The sequence below is a fragment of the Notothenia rossii genome (genome assembly GCF_949606895.1).
Source record: "Notothenia rossii genome assembly, chromosome: 9".
NCBI classification, from domain to species: domain Eukaryota; kingdom Metazoa; phylum Chordata; class Actinopteri; order Perciformes; family Nototheniidae; genus Notothenia; species Notothenia rossii.
The window spans coordinates 31,925,759-31,944,018 of record NC_136907.1 but is presented as its reverse complement, the minus strand read 5'-3'; the positions used below and the strand labels follow the sequence as shown (position 1 = coordinate 31,944,018).

The following is an 18,260-nucleotide window of genomic DNA, read 5'->3' as shown; positions in this document are numbered from 1 at the left end:
CTGGCCAGATCTTTATTTATAAATTACCCTTTTGGAGCAAATAAGACATATGATGTTTCACTTGAATGAACATTGGCAGAAAGGGCTTTTGAGCTGCATTAATGTTGTGTTGGAATAATCGGAAACATGTTTTCTTGGTTTATAAAAGGTGCCAACTAAAAAGCCAAACTCTAGTCTTCAAAACATTAATTGACAAACCAAATGGGTGATGTCACGGTAACTATTTAAACTTCTTATATCGAGTCTATGGTGCAAACATGTTAGAGAATATGGCTGTTTATATGTCAGCAACAGGACTGACAGTTGAGGTTGTACCAACTTCTCTCCAAACCAAAGCCACAACAGATTGAAAAGGACATACATTCAGATTGTTCACAGATGCTATGCTGTATATAAAAAGTGTGGTTGCACTGGCGTAGGAAGAACAAGATAAACCTATTTTCTGTATTTGTATACATTTTAGCCAAAGCTTGGTGTGTGAACAGCCTCAGAAAAACACACACTTTTATTGCAGAAGCATAGCAGTGGGAAGCAAGTGTGTAATGTAATTACCTAACAATTATATTAAAATATAAATCAAGAGGACGTGTGAAATGACATGCTCTAGATTCTGCATCTATTGAAAACAAAACCCAATTCTCCCGCAGTAGAGGGGAAGCAGGAGGGGAATAAACATGGAGGAAATGTGCTATTCATACGCTCATGGGAAGGTAGGTTGACTGAAATACTGAAATATTATACCAAAATATACAACCAACCCCAATGAAAACTTTTTTTGAAAACGCTTAAAACATTCAAAGTGTTTTTTGGAAATGTAAGGGAGTCATTTGCAAAGCTCTGTGAGATTTCTTATTTATAATAATCAAAGTAAATGCAGACGCAGATATAGATGCAGGCGATGTTATTCCCACAGGTTTTTGCAAGCTTTGAAATTGCTTTTTGTTGCCCTCTGTCTTTCCTTTTCATACATAAATGTGCCGCCATGCTGTCATTCAAATGGAAGGAGGTACACAAATCTAAGTGAAATGTTCCCATGAGAGCATCTGAAGGATCAGACAACAGGATGTGTGACATGACACTCGTGTTTTTAGAAAAGCTTGATTTGAATCCAGTGATGATTGATGCAGCATTCATGACTACATTAGGGGCATTATATTCAGTTTTTAAATTAAACCACCTTTGGGAGGTTTTAAAAACGTACTTTGCGTGCCATGCCTTCTCAAAAAAAATCAGTGACTAACCTTCCAAAAGCTAATGATAAATGGTACAAATGAAGACCGACCAAATCCTACAGCTTGTGAAAAACCTTCCCAGAAGAGGGCCATTGTTGTTTATATGGTTTTAGAATGGGATGTCTAACAAGCTCATAACACACTGTATTCAAATATATATATATATATATAGATATGTCTTTTCTACTGAAATATGTATATTTTCTAGGGCTGTAGACTACCCGAATATCCGAATATCCGTTTGCACTGCGGCTACCAAATTGAATTTATTGAAATATCCAATATCAACGTAAGAGCTTGTGCCTCTTCGGGGGATCCTAACACTTAACCATAAACGTTATCGTGTACTTTCTTTATATGTAGATATGACTTTTCTCCGTTAATCTCCGTCACATTGTTTCCATAGCAACAACAACTTCCTGTCAACTGCGCTAACTCTCCTTCAAAATAAAAGCATGTCCATAAAAAATAGGAAGCCAAGCCAAATTACACTTGAGACATATACAACTGCAACGAAAGTAACAAACACAATGCGATATCCTTTTCAATTTCAAAGAACACAAATTGGGTTGTATACATTAAAAAATAACTATAAAACAACAATACTGTAGAATAACAAAATGAATGCCGTGAATAAAACCGAAATACACGTGTTGAAGTCCTCCAATTCGTACGACCAAATGGGCCGATTGTTCAGGCCCTTATTACGACCAAATATATCGTTTGTTCAAGATATTACGAAGATGATTTGAGGTATGCGGCAGCCTCCATGTACATTTACGGGTTGAAAACAGTATTTCCGGTCTCAACGTTTTCATAATAAAACCAATGATCAAATGATTTAACAGTGATATCTGCAGTACTCATCCACTAAAAAACATCAGTTTATCCTTGTTAATTATACAACATTTATTGGTTTAAATTGTGTACAATGCTTTTGGGTTTTTCCCATAGGTTTTTCTCTTTTGATTCTGAGAGATACCTTTCTTTTTTCAGAGGTTTTGATAGGCTAAAACATCGATTGTTTTAGCCGCAATGCATGTAGGGATATGTTGTTTATGCGATGTGAAATCCGAAAAACGTTTTTTTAAATAAAAGAATACTTTATTCCGAGTGTTCTTGCTTTTCTCTTTGGAAGTCATCACATAACGGCATTGTAATACACGGTTCGGCTGCATTAAATATTACATATCTGCCGTAGATATTTATTTATAGAGCCCTGATCAGAAGACCTTTTGACAAACTGTAAGAAATGCCGCAAAAAACTGAATATGTGACGTGGATCATAAATATATTAGCAATTAAACAACATCTTCCATTTATTTTCACACAATACGTCTCCATGCAATATCAACACTAATTCGGCTGACTTTTATATTTGATCCAATTGGGGGATTTCTTTGTAGTTTTTAAAGATATTATTTACTGAACTACCTTTCCAACTCCTCATGCAGTTGACTGTTACAGGTCTATACAGGTTCATGGTACAATGCATAAGCTTCAAATCGAGAGACTGTATTTTCCTTTACCGTTCTGTTTTGATTTCAAAATAAAGTTAATAGTCATATTATGTTTGATATTATTATGTTTTATGAACTACACCACTGGTTTTTTAACCCGCACCACCTAGTGGTTAAAGCACGTTATTGAATGTTGTTGTTGAATACGTTTTATTTGATGAAAACATTTAAATATTAAGTAGCCTACATACAAAATTGGGGGAAAGTAGAAGGCATGATAGAAATATAGAATAGAAAATATCAAGAAGATACTGTAGTGATCTCAACAATAAAACAGTTTAGTGCAGGACGTCCAAAGATATTAACAGGAGGATGTGCAAAACAGACAAACTAATAAGGCTTTATTCAAACATTAAAGAGTACTTTAAGTTAAGGTCTTCTTTTGAATAAGAAAAAAACATTGGGGTTATCCACAGATAAATATGAAGTCTGACAAAGTACTTAACGTCCATTATAAAACGGACAAGTCAAATCAAGCAATCTGATTGGTTCTTAGCCGTGATATACTGAGCGTATACCACGGGTAGAATTGTAAGTTACTTTTCACAACAAGTCAGTATCCCTCCGCGTCTGAGAAAAACAGTATACCGTTCATACTGGAACAAGAAAGCAGCGGAGAAGTAACGGGGCAGAAGCCCTCCTTTTTGACGCAGCGGTCCAGACATAGACATCAAACGGCAAAACATATTCAGTGTGCAGTTCCTTTGGCATTAGGGCAGGGATATCTAGATACTTTTGAAGGTTTAACATAATGAATTGTGCTACTTTTAAAGCAAGCAACGATGTTTTCAAATCTGTAATCAAAGAGGTCCGCAAAAACGCTATCGACCAATCAGATTGCTTGATTTAACTTGTCAGTTTTATAAATATATTTAAATTTCTTCCGTTACGAAACAAACTTACAAAGCATAAAATGGAAACATTTAAGATTAACTTCGACCTCCGGGGGGGTCTTACTATAGTATGGAGGAGTGGATTGAGCAGTGCCTTTCTCCAGAAAAAAAAGCACCTAAACTACGACATGCAGAGCTACGTGAAGAGCAGGTAGACCAACTGGAAAAGTAGCACCATTCAAAAGCTTTCTGATGCGGATCTTGAAACAAAGCAGAGAAATTATGACCGTTAGTGGCCGCAGGTGCGAAAGCTCTCTCCAGAGCTACTGGAAGCCGAATCTAGGAACCGGAGAAAGTGGAGCAATATTCTCGCCACGCCAAGCAACAGCCTCAAACAACCTCAACCCGTACAAGTGACCACGTAAGCCATGCTACTGATGCTGGACAGTTTTTCAGTGGATGCACAATAAACAGCAACATCCACATTAATGTAAATAAACAGCCAAATAATGGATCAACGCTCTCTGTCTAATATGTTCGCTTGCTGTTAGTGTTGTTGCATAGCAACCACCTTGCACTATGTTTTGTGCAGAAGGCAACGGAGGGACTATTTTATTTTGAACATCATTATTTACGAATAAAAACAATTTAAATTAGAGTGTGTATTTTTCTTTCATATTGCCACACTTGGTAACCGTTTTATAAAAGCAATAGCTCACTTCAGGCCGTGATATATGCTCATTATATCACAGCTAAGGGGGTTGTCGACCCTCCGCTTCGCGTCGGGCCGAACCACGCCCCTTAGCTGTGATATAATGAGCATATACCACGGCCTGTCGTGAGCTATTGCTTAAATATATTGCAGAGTTTACTTGACAATCACCTTCCCTGAATTTCACTTAGGTGTAACTAAAGTCTGATTTAAGTTTTGCTTATATGTCACATCATTAATCAGAATCTGCAAAGTAACTAAAATACATGTAGTGGAGTAAAAATACCAGGTTAACCTCTGAATTGTAGTGGAGTAGAACAAAGTAGTATGCTGCTGTAACAAAAATATTTCCCAACTTGGGATCAATAAAGTATATCTTATCTTATCTTAAAGGTCACATGTCATGCTTTTCCGGTTATTACCCGTCCCCTTGTGTATTATGAAGGTTTTTCTGCATGTAAACGGTGTGCAGAGTCAAAACCCTCAAAGTACACCCTGGAGCGAGTAAAACTCTAAAACAGAAAATACCTCCCCAAAACCGCCTCGTTGGTGAAACGTCATCATGACGTCATCATCCATTTGATTCTTCTGGGTACGTGCTTACGAAAGAACGTACCCGGAACTAAATGGGCCAATCCGTGGAGCCGTTACGTTACGTCCGTGGAGCCGTTACGTTAAGCCCCCGCTGATTGGTCCAAATTGACCAATCCACACACACGCACACAGTGCAGGCAGCCCTGCTGATTTCTGCTCCGTGCTGCAGGCTGATAACAGACAGTTGGGATCTTGGCAAAATTCTCTCTGCAGACCCATTCTCACAGCGTTTATCAACCTATAAACCTTTTTCTTACTCAATATCAAGCCACACTTATTATTTTTATTTCGGCTGTGACTTTGTGTGTGTTCAGGTTGAGTTTGGCTGTGTTTGGCTGTGTATCGCTAAACAAGGAAATCACGGAGGGGCGAGGGGGGGGGAGCTGTAGTGAGCCGTTTAGTGGAGAAAGTGAATACTGCTGAATACACATACTTTACAGAGATGCTGTATGCGAAACCAATGTGAGTTCGGAAAATTGCACAGTATTTTTCTATTTTAGTATACCTCAACAATGGCATTATGATCAGTGGAAATGGCCATGACATGTGACCTTTAAGATGATCGATGGCATTGCCATATTTGCCTCTGAACCTTGACAAGTGCATGTTTCAGGCTTATCAATGAACAACAGGAGGGGTCACAGACATAAGACCAGCTGTTAAATAAAGCTCTTCTGACCTTAGGTGTCATGTGGGTATATTAATTCACCCATTTATTAATTATATGTTTTAAATGAGATAACACCACTGTGTTCCATTCCATTTCAAAGAGCTGTTTGACGCTCAGCGTAACCTTGTCAATCTGCCTCTCCAACATCCAATCACAAAGCTGGGGATTCTGGGTAGTGTAGTGTCTTTGGAAACTGTAGTGTTTAAACTCAGAAAAAACAATTCTCTGAATCGAAGGTTAAAAACACAAAAGCATTGTACACAATTTAAACCAATCAATATTGTGTAATTAACAAGTATAAACTGATGTTTTTTAGTGGATGAGTAATGCAGATATCACTGTGTAATTATTTGACAGTGAGGGGAGTATATCCGGTTTTATTATGAAAACTTCGAGACCGGAAAAACTGTTTTCCCCCACGCTAACTTTACATGGAAGCTGAATACACATTATCCTGGCGAGACCTCAAATCATCTTTGTAATATCTATCAAACTATGGATCCTACACATCGACTGGACGTGGATTCTAAGAGTACAATATACACTTCTCGCCAGAAATCTAATCAAAAAGCATTTTAATGGCCAAACTATTCCACAATTTAGGATTGTCCAGAGAGGGTTATTTGTGAATAAACGTTCCTCCGGAGTGTTTGCAATGAACGGGCCGGGAGCATGTTGTTTCTTACACGACCACTAGAGCACCTTTAGTGGTCGTGTAAGAAACAACATACACTTTAAAACTTGTCTCTGGGTCGTAATAAGGGCATGAACAATCGGCCTATATGCTCGTTTTTTGTTGGAGGACAGGCTGCTCTCTCTCTAGTTTAGCATACTCAGCCCGACTCAGCCTGGTTGTTGGCCCGCTAACAACCTTGATTTTATGGGGCCAGAAAAACTGTGAAATAGTTAACAAAAGCACCAAAATTATTGTTATTCTTGTACATAGACTGTCAAAATGCTGATGTGAAAAAAAAATTTCCAAACTTTGGATAAAGAAAGTATAGATATATTTATCTATAAGGTTGGATTCAGGAGTCAGGAGTCCACTGACATGTTTGGTTATCTATTCTATAACATCTCTTTGGCTTAAGGTTACATTTTGAAACAAAAACACAGAGGACAAAAAAGAAGATGAATCCATAGGAATAAATGAGTCTGAATATTTGCCCTCAAACTTACACATCCTGCATGAGGTTTAGGGAATTAAGATGGAGCTAGTTCCTGTGGCTGATGGAATATAAAGTGCCGTCTGATTGCACTGCTCTCACTGCAATTACTTTCACCGAGATAGAGAAATAGGAAGTTTTGAAAAACGGAGGAAATGGTTTTGAGGCTTTGATGTTGCTCTTAGCAAGAATCAAATTGCAGCTGGTTAATGTCTGAAATCTACTTCCAGCAGCAGAATGTTTAAATATACCATTTAGGTTATATTCCACTGACATTATAGGAAAAACACCTTCCTTTCTTTGTCTCATCTTTTTTTCTTAACTAGACATTAACAGTATATTAGCCTTGTATGTGTTGAATGGGAGGCATCATGAGGTCAAACAGCTGAATTGTTTAAAAACTTAACAATTAAACTGAACATCTTCTATATTGTCTGACATTGATTTTGCGTGGGCGTGATTCATCAACAATAGTTTTGATTCTTTCTAATAATTTAGTCTGCTGACTATTAGAATATGCATACAATATCATATATTTGATGTGCTACTACATTTATTCTCATGATGAATGATTCATAAGAATGGAAGTGGTTGTAGTTAAAGTGGTCAGGGTGAGTCTTCATGGATCACTAGGTTAACTACTTTCAATGTAACCTGTACTAAAACACAACATTTTCTGTGATGTTTTTTTATTTGTATTCTATAATCCATGATCACAGCATTGGACATTGGGTGTGCTAAATGTCTTCTTTTTTTTTTCTTTTACAAGGTAACGACCCGTAGGAAAAAACATCTTAATATAGCCATAATCTTGCAACAGCTTCTACTTTTGTGTTTCTGAGCAATAACTATGGACTGTTTATCTAATAGCTTTAAGGTATCATATATCATGGCTGGAATGAGTGTGTGTGGTTGGGAGGGTTTGGGGGGGGGGTCATCAGGTCAGAGTAATTAAGAGCTATCTCATAAATGTTACAGTACAAGCTCGTTGGAACAAGCCATGTGGAAATGTAAAGTGAAGGTTTTTAAAGAGTTAGAGACCACAGCGTTTACTGAGCTAAACGTGACACTGAGCTACAGATGATACGCCTCATCTGAGGACCGGCTGAAAGCATCTCTCCGCTACCCTCTACACTGCTTCCTGCTCTGGGACGTCATACACAGCTCAGCCTGGGGAAACAGAAAAATAATAACTGTGACTGAATCGAGATGATTTTGAGAGTCTTTAGAATCCACGCTGTAATGATAGTGATCGTGCTGCAGGCTGTACATTAGTGTGACAGTGGAGGACTGACTGCACTCAGGGACATTTACATCTCTGAAGTTCAAGTATTCCCCAGCTATAGCTCACAGTGAGTGTAGACGTGATAACGGATAAGGCTGGGAAAGATGGACTCAAATCAGGTCAAATGGACAGCTGGAGTCTGGAGAGTGTGAATGGTTGTCTGATAGGAAAGTCCGGACCCTCTAAGGGCCTATTAGCTCTCTCTCCTGTCTGTGGAGCTCTGCAGCAGGGTGGCAGAAACTCTCAAAGCTACATATGAGCTAACGAAACCACAGGGATGAGATTCAAGACAGTGAGAGCCAGAGTGTGTTTGACATTATGTAGAAAATATTAAATGTTCACTTAATTCCCATGCGAAAAGAATGGTGTCGTACACTTGAAGGATGTGTGTGTGATTTCCTTTATAAATCTGGTAGCTGTCAGCCCTCCTGTCAGTTTTAATATCTTGACTTTAGCGGATAAAACTGACAAGTGATCATTCAAAATAAATAAAACGTGCATACATGGTTTGGAAAACATGAGGAATCCTCGCTTCAGGGTACAAGGGCTCTGGATAGTTTGATGAATATGTTCTCAGCCCTAGGAAACACCTATGGGAGACCCACCATTCACACCAATGTCAAACCATGGGCACTTGCCTCAGTTAGCTAACATTCCATTAGCTTGTCTTTATACAAAGTTATTTATGTATCAATACAGCAGATGAAAACAAAGCACTTTCCTTTAATCGCCTCCACTCAGACTCTGATATGTCCGAACTGACAGACCCAAAATCAAAAAGGCTCATACTAGCACTATCTGAATAGATAATATATTCAAATACTAAGACAAATGCATACACAGAGAGGGAATTACTGTCAAACAACTTCAAAGACATTTTGACTGGGAAAATGGGAAGAGTGTTAAGCCAGAGGGTGACGGAGAAATAGTGTGCAAAGATAAATGAGACCAGTTTGAAGAAGCCAAAGGGAGCTCACACTCTGCTGCAATGTCCTCTCTATAAGGGAAGGGGGGGGGGGGTGGACAAGTGCTGAGTCACAACCTCTTCTCATCTCGTACGAGAACAAGTGGCTTGGTGATTCCTGCTGATATAAATCAAAAACAGAGCACCACTGCCAAAGATCTACAGCCCCCCCCTTAACCCTGCCAACTCTCCTAGCTTTATTTCACCACAAACACAAGTGGGCTTTCATCCTTAAGCAGATTGACTTCCTCTGACAGCAGCATCAGAACAACAGCCAGTAACTCACACACAGAGCTCCAGGACTGTTGACTTGCATTGAAAGGCCATCTGATGGGGAAATCATTATTATTTGTATGGGGGGGATTAGGTTCTTGACAACTTTGGTATATATTTTTAACAAATAAATGATGATGCCAAACAAAACAAAGTGTGTGGGGAAGGTCTAAATCAGAGTATGGAGCGCTATGAAAAGTTCATTTCAACAAGATATCAGTTTAAGATGACAGGTTGTTCTCTGCATCTCAACAGCATCATATGAAAGATGAATATCCACTTCAACCTTTACCTTTCCTCGACTGCATTTCTCTGGCACTATCTTCCAGGTATGTTGCGACACCAGGAATTTAGTAATCAATACCAATACCAGTGAAAATCCATGATCCTTGATTCCAATTTGATACTATTTAAAAAAACAAGAACATAACATAAAATCTAAAGTACTTAAACATACAATCCGTTTAATAACACATTACCATTTGCATACGGATCTTTGTTAAATGGATCCTAATTCCCTCTTGAATATCAATGTTATAGTACTGTGAAATATCTCCTTTCAAAGTTTTGGCCCTAAAAAAGTATACTGTAGATCAACAACAAACCTATGTTCACCGAATGCTATACAGCTAGAATTCACTAGATCTGCTCTTCTCATTTCAACACAGATGTGTTGTGTTCACTAGGGCTGCAACGATTAGTCGACATAATCGACGACGTCGATCATAAAAATTCGTCGACGCGGAATTTTAGTGTCGACGCGTCGTATAAAAACAATCAGAGAGCCGGTAACGTTAATTCAAAACTGCGCAAATGTTCATTTGTAACTGCAATGCACTACAGGAAGTGCTGGGGGCAGTATACTCTCCATTGTCTGCCATGACTGCATTCTGTACTAACAACAAAGAAGAAAGAATACGAACGATGGCGGAAAGGAGAGAGAATGAGGGTGATGAAGAGCTCAAAAAAGCGAGACCGAGAGTTTCGAAAGTGTGGGAGTATTTCACAGACGACAAGCCAAAGAAGTCAGTGAAATGCAGAATTTGTAAAGGGGAATTGGCATTCCACGGCAGCACTACAGTGATGCACGAGCATTTAAAACGCAAGCACCCTGGAACCGTGAGGACTGCTACTTTGGATCATGGGTAAGTTTGAGCAAGTTAGCCATAGTCATGTTTACGTTAGCTTACATGTTGGAAAACAGAACGTCTCATGGTTAATGCTTGCTAAGCAAACGCTATTTCAGTTATGTTGAGGCTGCGTGTCCACCAACGAGCTGCTAAACAGCGCCAAGCTTACAGCGTAGTAGAGCACACTAGAGCTTTATGGACGCTGTAATTAATTCCAAACTTAAAATAATAATTAACAAGGGTCTGCGAAATGACAAGAATAAAATGCGATTGAATTGATCCTGGGACTGGACAACAGGGTGACATTCACAGGTGTGCAGACTTGAGGTAGAACATGCACTGGAGCCCGGAAAAGGAGCCGTGCCCACAGGAAGCAGAGATGGAGGGTGTGACAGAAATAATCGTTAGATTAGTCGACTAATCGAAAAAATAATCGTTAGATTAGTCGACTACCAAAATAATCGTTAGTTGCAGCCCTAGTGTTCACTATGTAGCATGATTAGGGAAAACATAGGTGATGTCTCCGTGATGTGTTGTGAGTTTTACTGATTCCCAAAAATATGTTCTATTGTCAGTGTTGCCTTGGCAGCTTTCTGAATGTTCACATTGATTTGGTACAGAAGTTGCACACCTTTGTCAAGCACAGATGGCATCATTTGGAGATGTCGGCGTGATATGACATATATATTAAACTCTCAGTGCTGCTCCTGCTGAAGGTCCAGCAGGACTCATTCTCAAACCAAGGCGGTGTATGTTCACTCCCACCCTGCAGGGGAGAGGACATAAAGCATGGATGGCACCTCAGCCCCATCATGTCTCTCTCCCAGACAGGTGGAGAAATGCTTTTCATTCTGCAGGAAGGACTTAAGAGTCAATCAAAAGCCTGCACTCCTTATCACTCTGGAGTTGTGGTAAAAAAGGAATATTAAACCATGTTCTAGCTTAGCAACTACAATAAGGCTAAACTGAGCTAACCCTCACACTGCAGTCAAGATAACCAGCCTCTCACCCAATGTGATAACAAAAAGTTTAAACTGAACTTCAAGTATAAAAAAGTTTCTTCTGCTGAACAGAATGTTAATCTCTAAAGGTAGCAGAGGAGAGGGCAGTAGAACAACTCCCCTTCTCCTTATCCCCCTCATCTGCAATTATTTTTATCTTGCCGGCCTCCCTCCTAAAGAATTTGTTGTTTTACGGCTTTGTCGCCTCCTCCTCCTTCCCTCGATTTCCACCGAAGCCTCAGGAATTGATTTGCAAATGTGCATTCAGAGTTAAATTGGCAGCTGTGAGGGAGGCAGGCTGAAGTGCTTTCTCTGCAGCCCCCTCCTCTCTGACCCTGTGGGGACAACAACATGAGGCTCTTGCATGAGAATGCAAAGTGAAGCCACACTGAGACAAGCCTGTGTTGATGCTAAGCATCTAAATGGGAAGGGTCAACTTTGCAAAAGGACATTGGGTGTTTTCATCATGTCTCTCTTGGGGCTGTGAACAAATTCATGAAAAGGGGCTGAAGCCATTTATTTTTGCTCAAGAGGGGATTGTGGACATTTGGAGGGAAAAGCTTGAAACTCCATAACAACTCCAAACAATCACCAATTACTTTTGCACAGGTGAAGCAGCTTTCTGGTCCAACAGGGACAGACAGTTGGGTCTGACAGACGTTTTACTCATGCTAAAACATGGCTGAGAGCAGGCCTGGAATTTCGTCATTTTAGGGGCAAGGCCACTTGGCCTTTTGAGTTGTCAATTTTTTAAGGGCACAAAGGCCAAAAGCCAGGGCACCAAGGCCATAAATTAAAACAATGATTTAACATATGATATGAAGTGACTACGATTGTATATGCATTTACAATACTTTTATATATATTTATTAAGCATTCAATGGACACCAAATCGCAATTAAACAAATTCTTTATTAAAACTACCAAGGATTCTTATAGCACAGACATGTTTGGCTCACTGTGAGACTTTGGAAGTGGGCCTACGTCAAGGTGCGTCCTTATTCTGAGTCACTTGAAGATGGAGATGATGACGAGTCAGGGAGATTTTGACTTTTGGGGTTCCTTTGACCATAGGGATGAATATTGGGACTCCTTTTGTTGATGCCAGCTGCCCACCATCTTGCCGCAGCTTCATCACTTTGATATTCAGCAGGAGCACAACCCTGGGATTTGATGAGGAGTAGATCTTCAATTGTTGAAGTGTGCAGGCTTAAACGCCAATCGCCCTGCATTCTCTTCATTACTGAGAACTGCCGTTCAACTTGAGAGGTAGAGACAGGAAAAACTAGGACTATTTGTATTAGGTGCAGCAGATTGGGGTACATTCTTCCCTTCTCCAACAAGAATCTGGACCATAATGGGAGGAAAGTTTCCCTACTATGGTGACGCACAATGTCGTATGTAGAAAGTTCAGGCATGCCACAAGACATGTGAATGGGTATTTTGATCGCGTTTTGAAAATTGGGCGATATAAACGAGCAGCAAACTTTGAACTTCCGTCTGCGATCGCCGGTAGTCAAATAAGTCTGCACAGAGGTCTTTGACAGCTAACAACACAGCGCTAACTGCCTAGCACTAGATCAGTAGTCACCAACCAGTCGATCGCGATCGACCGGTCGATCGCGAGTGTGGTGCGGCTAGATCGCGGACCGTTAATAAAAAAAGTAACAAAAGAAAGAAAAATAAAATAAAAGTAATAATGTTTGAAAAATATGTTTTTAGATGTAAACATATCATCCACCACCCCGTTAGCAGGTGCCACTTGATTGACGTATATTTGAGACACCTCAATAATATAATACATTAACCGTGCTTTATGTGAACCTCATCATGACACAAGAGAGAACGGCAGGACTGCAATTTCCCGTGTTCAGTGAATGCAACAGAGGCAAGTCACCAGACCAATCAGAGAGTTGCATGGAAATACACGTGTGCTTGTGTCATTCAAGCTCGGCTCTCTCTCCGTGTGTGTGTGTGTGTGTGTGTGTGTGTGTGTGTGTGTGTGTGTGTGTGTGTGTGTGTGTGTGTGTGTGTGTGTGTGTGTGTGTGTGTGTGTGTGTGTGTGTGTGTAGGGGGGTGTGTGTGTAGGGGGGTGTGTGTGTAGGGGGGTGTGTGTGTGTGTGTGTGTGTGTGTGTGTGTGTGTGTGTGTGTGTGTGTGTGTGTGTGTGTGTGTGTGTGTGTGTGTGTGTGTGTGTGTGTGTGTGTGTGTGTGTGTGTGTGGCAATAGCGCATTTAGTGTGATAGAGAGAGAGGGCGAGAGGGAGAGAGAGGGACCGGTGCTAGCGGGGACCGTGATGTTAGCATCTGGTTAGCTAGCTGCACTAATGGACATAAGGAGCTGTTTCCACAACAAGCTGGAGGAGTTTTCCCCTGTCAGACTGAGGGGCTCAGGTGAGCTAAAGGACTCTTGAGTGTTTAGATTAGAACGGTTTTGTCACAAATTATTCAAAAGATTATTTCCGTGGTACACCTTCATATGATCATTATAGTTATACAAACAATAAGAGAATAAATGAAAAACAGGTATGAAATACTATATGGCAGTAAAACAAGAATACAGTTTAAAAGGGGAGTGATTTGTAAAATATCCATAAAGAAAAAGAAAATCTGTTTACAGTTCTGTCTCATATGGGTGCTGAGAGATGAATCCATAGATCTCTTCATGTTGCTCTCAAAGTGCACCAGATTGATGCTTTCATCTTCAAAAACAAATCTTCCCGGGGGAGCATCCCCCCGGACCCCCCTAGAGGAGGTGAGGACCTAGGGGAGGTGAGGTCCGCCCCCCACTCGGTCATAGCACTTTACCCCTGCCTATATGCTGTGAGCTGATTATGGAGCCTTCATTGTAACAGTAATTCAGATGCACTCAAATTGGAAGCACTGTCTGGGCCGTCTTTTTCACTCAATTCTGCAATAGGTAGATCTCGCCTTTCACCTAGGCAGAGGTCGGTGATCTTGGGCTTAAAAAGGTTGGTGACCACTGCACTAGATAATAATAAAAAAAGAACACAACTGCAACATAACTCAGGGTTCTTACACCTTTTCCAAAGTCAAATTCAAGCACTTTTCAAGCATTTTCAAGGTGCATTTTCAAGCTTTTCAAGCAGCGTACAGCTGTTGTAAATTACATATTTATATGCACATATTTATACTCAAATGATTATTTCCCTACCTCACATTAAATCCGATGTTCTTTATGCTATAAACAACCAAATGTGTGTTTCGTAATAGCATTCTACATAAGGATGACAAATTAAAGATAAGAAAACAAAGTTTAATATTGTAAAATGAGTGACCCATATCATATATAGTAGACTGGGCATCCCATATAACCTGGCTGAGCCAATATAAAACAATCAGCCAACTAACTTTTCAATAAATTCTTCATTAACATTTTTAACATTTTTGAGGTCCTTTTTAGGGTGGCAGTAAACATACGGCTCTCCAAGGTTAGGACAAAACCATTGAAACACAAAGCTGATATAAAAAAAAGCGTGTGCAGAGATCCTCTTTCTGTGTAAGGGTTTTGGAGGTTTCCAGGGAATTTTTTGCAGAATATGAAACTTTTATTGCCAAAATCTCCCGATAAATACATGTTTGAAGCTTGTAAAGGGAAGATGACAGCTCTCCCTCGCACTAATGCTTTTACGTAGCGATGCTCCCCCCTCCCTCCCGCTGACATTATGAATGTATGGCGTATAGCAGGGGTCGGCAACCTTTTTGATATGAAGTGCCATTTTAAAAATGTTATCAGCGTGCCAACAATCGATAATTATCAACGGGGGGGGGGTTGAGGAGCTTGACGCTCGTCAACTATCAGCTGGAGGGCGGGGGAGCCTCGCTGCGGGGAAGCAGTGTGTGGACCTGTCAGCGCAACTTACATGATGCCGAATTTAACAAACACATTTAAATAGTTGGTTTAAACGGCCTAATAATAAGGACGATCGTCCGTTCTGTGATTCTCCAGAGCACAAATGTTATGATATTAGGGTCATGCAGAGTGAGATGAGATCGCTGTCCCTTTAAGAGAGAGAGAGAGGGGTGCGGCTTGTGCATGTGTGTTTGTGGATGGTAGAGCGACAGTGAGGGAAGGTGTATGTTTCTGGAAGTGAAAGGCGAAAGCAGAAAAACAGAGCTCTGTGATGTATTTTGTGAAACAGAAGAACAGCTAAATAAATGCAACGTCCTCCCAAGAAGAGCTCGCCTCTCTCCAGTCATTTAAGCTAAAGTGGGTTATTGAACCTGAAGCTTGTTGCTTCTGCCCTCCTCGACTACGGTCTGGGAGCCGACAGGAAAGTTCTACACACAGATGGCCAGTCCGCCCCTTTGTAGCATATTATTTCGATGAGAGATGAGCAGATCGCCACTGGGCTTTCAACTAAATACACAGCCACGCAAAAACTGCGGCATTTGTACAGCTCCTTATGGTTACTGCAATTAGTGAAGTGCTTTCCTCCGTGGTAAAAAGATCAGCACTGCACCACAGAGGAAAGCGGCAGAAAGTCAACTGGAGATAAAGAGAGCCGGGCTGCGTTGCGTGCATGGCTTCCTTCTGCAGGTAACGGGGAGACGAGCTCTGGCGGCGGTCTCGCGTTCTGGATCCGAAAATTAATTTAAATATTTTGCACACTTATTCCACTTATTCCTAGTGTGCCACTGGTTATGCCAATGCTGGCACGCGTGCCAGGGGTTGCCGACCCCTGGCGTATAGTAATCATAGATAACACGGCAGGGTCCGTTAAAGTTTTTTTCCTCTGATTTCAAATAAACAAAGTCTTGGCTTTCAGAATATTAAACTTGTTTCGGCAAATTCAGATGATAAATACAACTTTGAAGCTTGTAACGGCATAATTACAAGCAGAGAACGGAGTAACTTTACGTCAAAGCAGGCATAACAACAGCCGGTGTTTCTCGTGAGTGTTTTCCCCGGGAAACTAACACAATACACACAAACACACACTCGCGAGCTTCCCCCAGACCAGTAATACAAATGAAAATATGTTTCCTCCGTTAGAAAGCTAGGAATATCCTCTTTCCAACAGTGTATAACTCAAAATGTGTCTTCGGGTCAATGTGACTGATTTCGATGGAGCAAGTTTAGGCACGAAAAATACTACCAGTAGAAATACATTGCTTTTATGTGCTTCATCCTCTGAAAACCACAGGATGGCGACTGTCGCACATACTGACATAGGTACGCTCCTTTTTATTATTGTCACCTGCATAAGCAATTATCCACATCGAGTTCGCTAACGTTACTAGCTTAAACAAACGTAACATGCAACGTTAGGCTAATCCAAAATGCTCTACTACGGCTTACCTTTCATATGGCTCGTCAGCGCAGACTCTCCCATCGCGAATAATTGAAATTCTTTGTGGCAAACTGTGCAGAAGGCGAATCGTTGGGTTGATCCTCGTTTTAGCCACAGCTTGTATTTCTTTTCGGATAGCCAACGCTCGTTAAAACAGCAACCTCCTGGCATACTGTCATTCTCTCATTAGAATGCCCAGGTCACACAAATAAAACACGTGCAGGTCGCGCGCATAGCGCGGGAAGGCCGGAGCGGAGCTGTTTTATGTAGAAGCGAAGCAACTAAGCGCGCTCCGACTTCTTTATTTTCTTTTAATCTAAAAAGCGAACTATTCAGTCGGACAGCAATTTATTGTAAAAGTAAAGCATTTACAATTTCAAGCACTTTATCTCAAATCCAAGCACCATTCCCAAAATTCAAGCACTTTTCAAGTCATGAAAACACCTCGTAAAAATTCAAGCATTTTCAAGGATTTCAAGCACCCGTACGAGCCCTGATAACTTATCCAAGTAGTAACAAAAACACTTCAAAATATTATAATTATGCATTACCATACGAGCAAGAAATAGTAATGTTATCCATAAAATTACACTTAAAGCTGGACAAATGAAAAACTTAACGGCAAACAGGATCATCACAAAACCTTACCTCACCTCAGCCTTTTCTTGAGCGGAGAATCAGCTAGCTTGGTCCTAGACCGTCCTACGCACACGGACGCGTGAGGGGGTGGGCGGAGATAGGTCCTAGACTGATGTCAACTGTCATCATAGACCGTTCGAGCGGTGCATTCCAGGCTCAAATCAAGCGCACCGCTGATTTTTTTTTCCTCCTTCAAAATATGCTGGTGTTGAAGCCGTGTCAGAAAAGAGGCAGACTGCTAAACCACAAAACTTAGTCAGAGAGGGCATCAAGGCCACTGTGGCCTTATGGCAGATATCATTTTTAAGGGCACAAGGCCAAAGTGGGAGGGCACGAGGGCCATGGCCCTCGTGGCCCTCGTGAAATTCCTGCCCTGGCTGAGAGGCTTGGGATTCATTTTGATTTATTTCCAAATAATAAAAGAACTCATAATGGGCAGAAAAGCATCTCCAGAAACATTTAACAGTCTTCTTTGAATGTGTGGAGTACATTCCTTGCAGCACATTCTAATATGAATAACACAAAATATGATTATAATAAATACTAAAAATACTAAGTACTGGACTCTGAGAAACGTCCAATATCTACATCCATACGGCGGAGGTTGGTTTGGCTCAACTATTCTCATCCAGAAAACTGTGAATGCTACTTAAAGTAGCATTGACAAGAGTCAGTCCTGAGGACTCAAACCCAGTCCAGCAGCCTTCAAGTTTTCATAAATCTAGCCAGAGGTTGTCAGAATGAGTTCCAGTAGCCCGCAAGTAACAAGCAACACCTTCTCCACTGACTCCAGCAAGGTTTCTTTTTGTATGTGGGAACCACATTTCCACTATTCATTAGAGTTTGCTCTGATTGGAGAGAGTAGAGGAGAATACTGCAGCAAGGGATTTAAGAGTACATCTTCAAACTGGAGAAAAACAATTATCAC

The 18,260-nt window shown here is 40.6% G+C and overlaps 1 protein-coding gene across 5 annotated transcripts in view; it reads right to left on the bottom strand.

The window, feature by feature from the left end:
- The window catches only part of robo3 (roundabout, axon guidance receptor, homolog 3), a 121,176-nt gene that overhangs the window by 92,281 nt on the left and 10,635 nt on the right, over nucleotides 1-18,260 (bottom strand). The gene's annotated exons all lie outside the window — the stretch shown is intronic.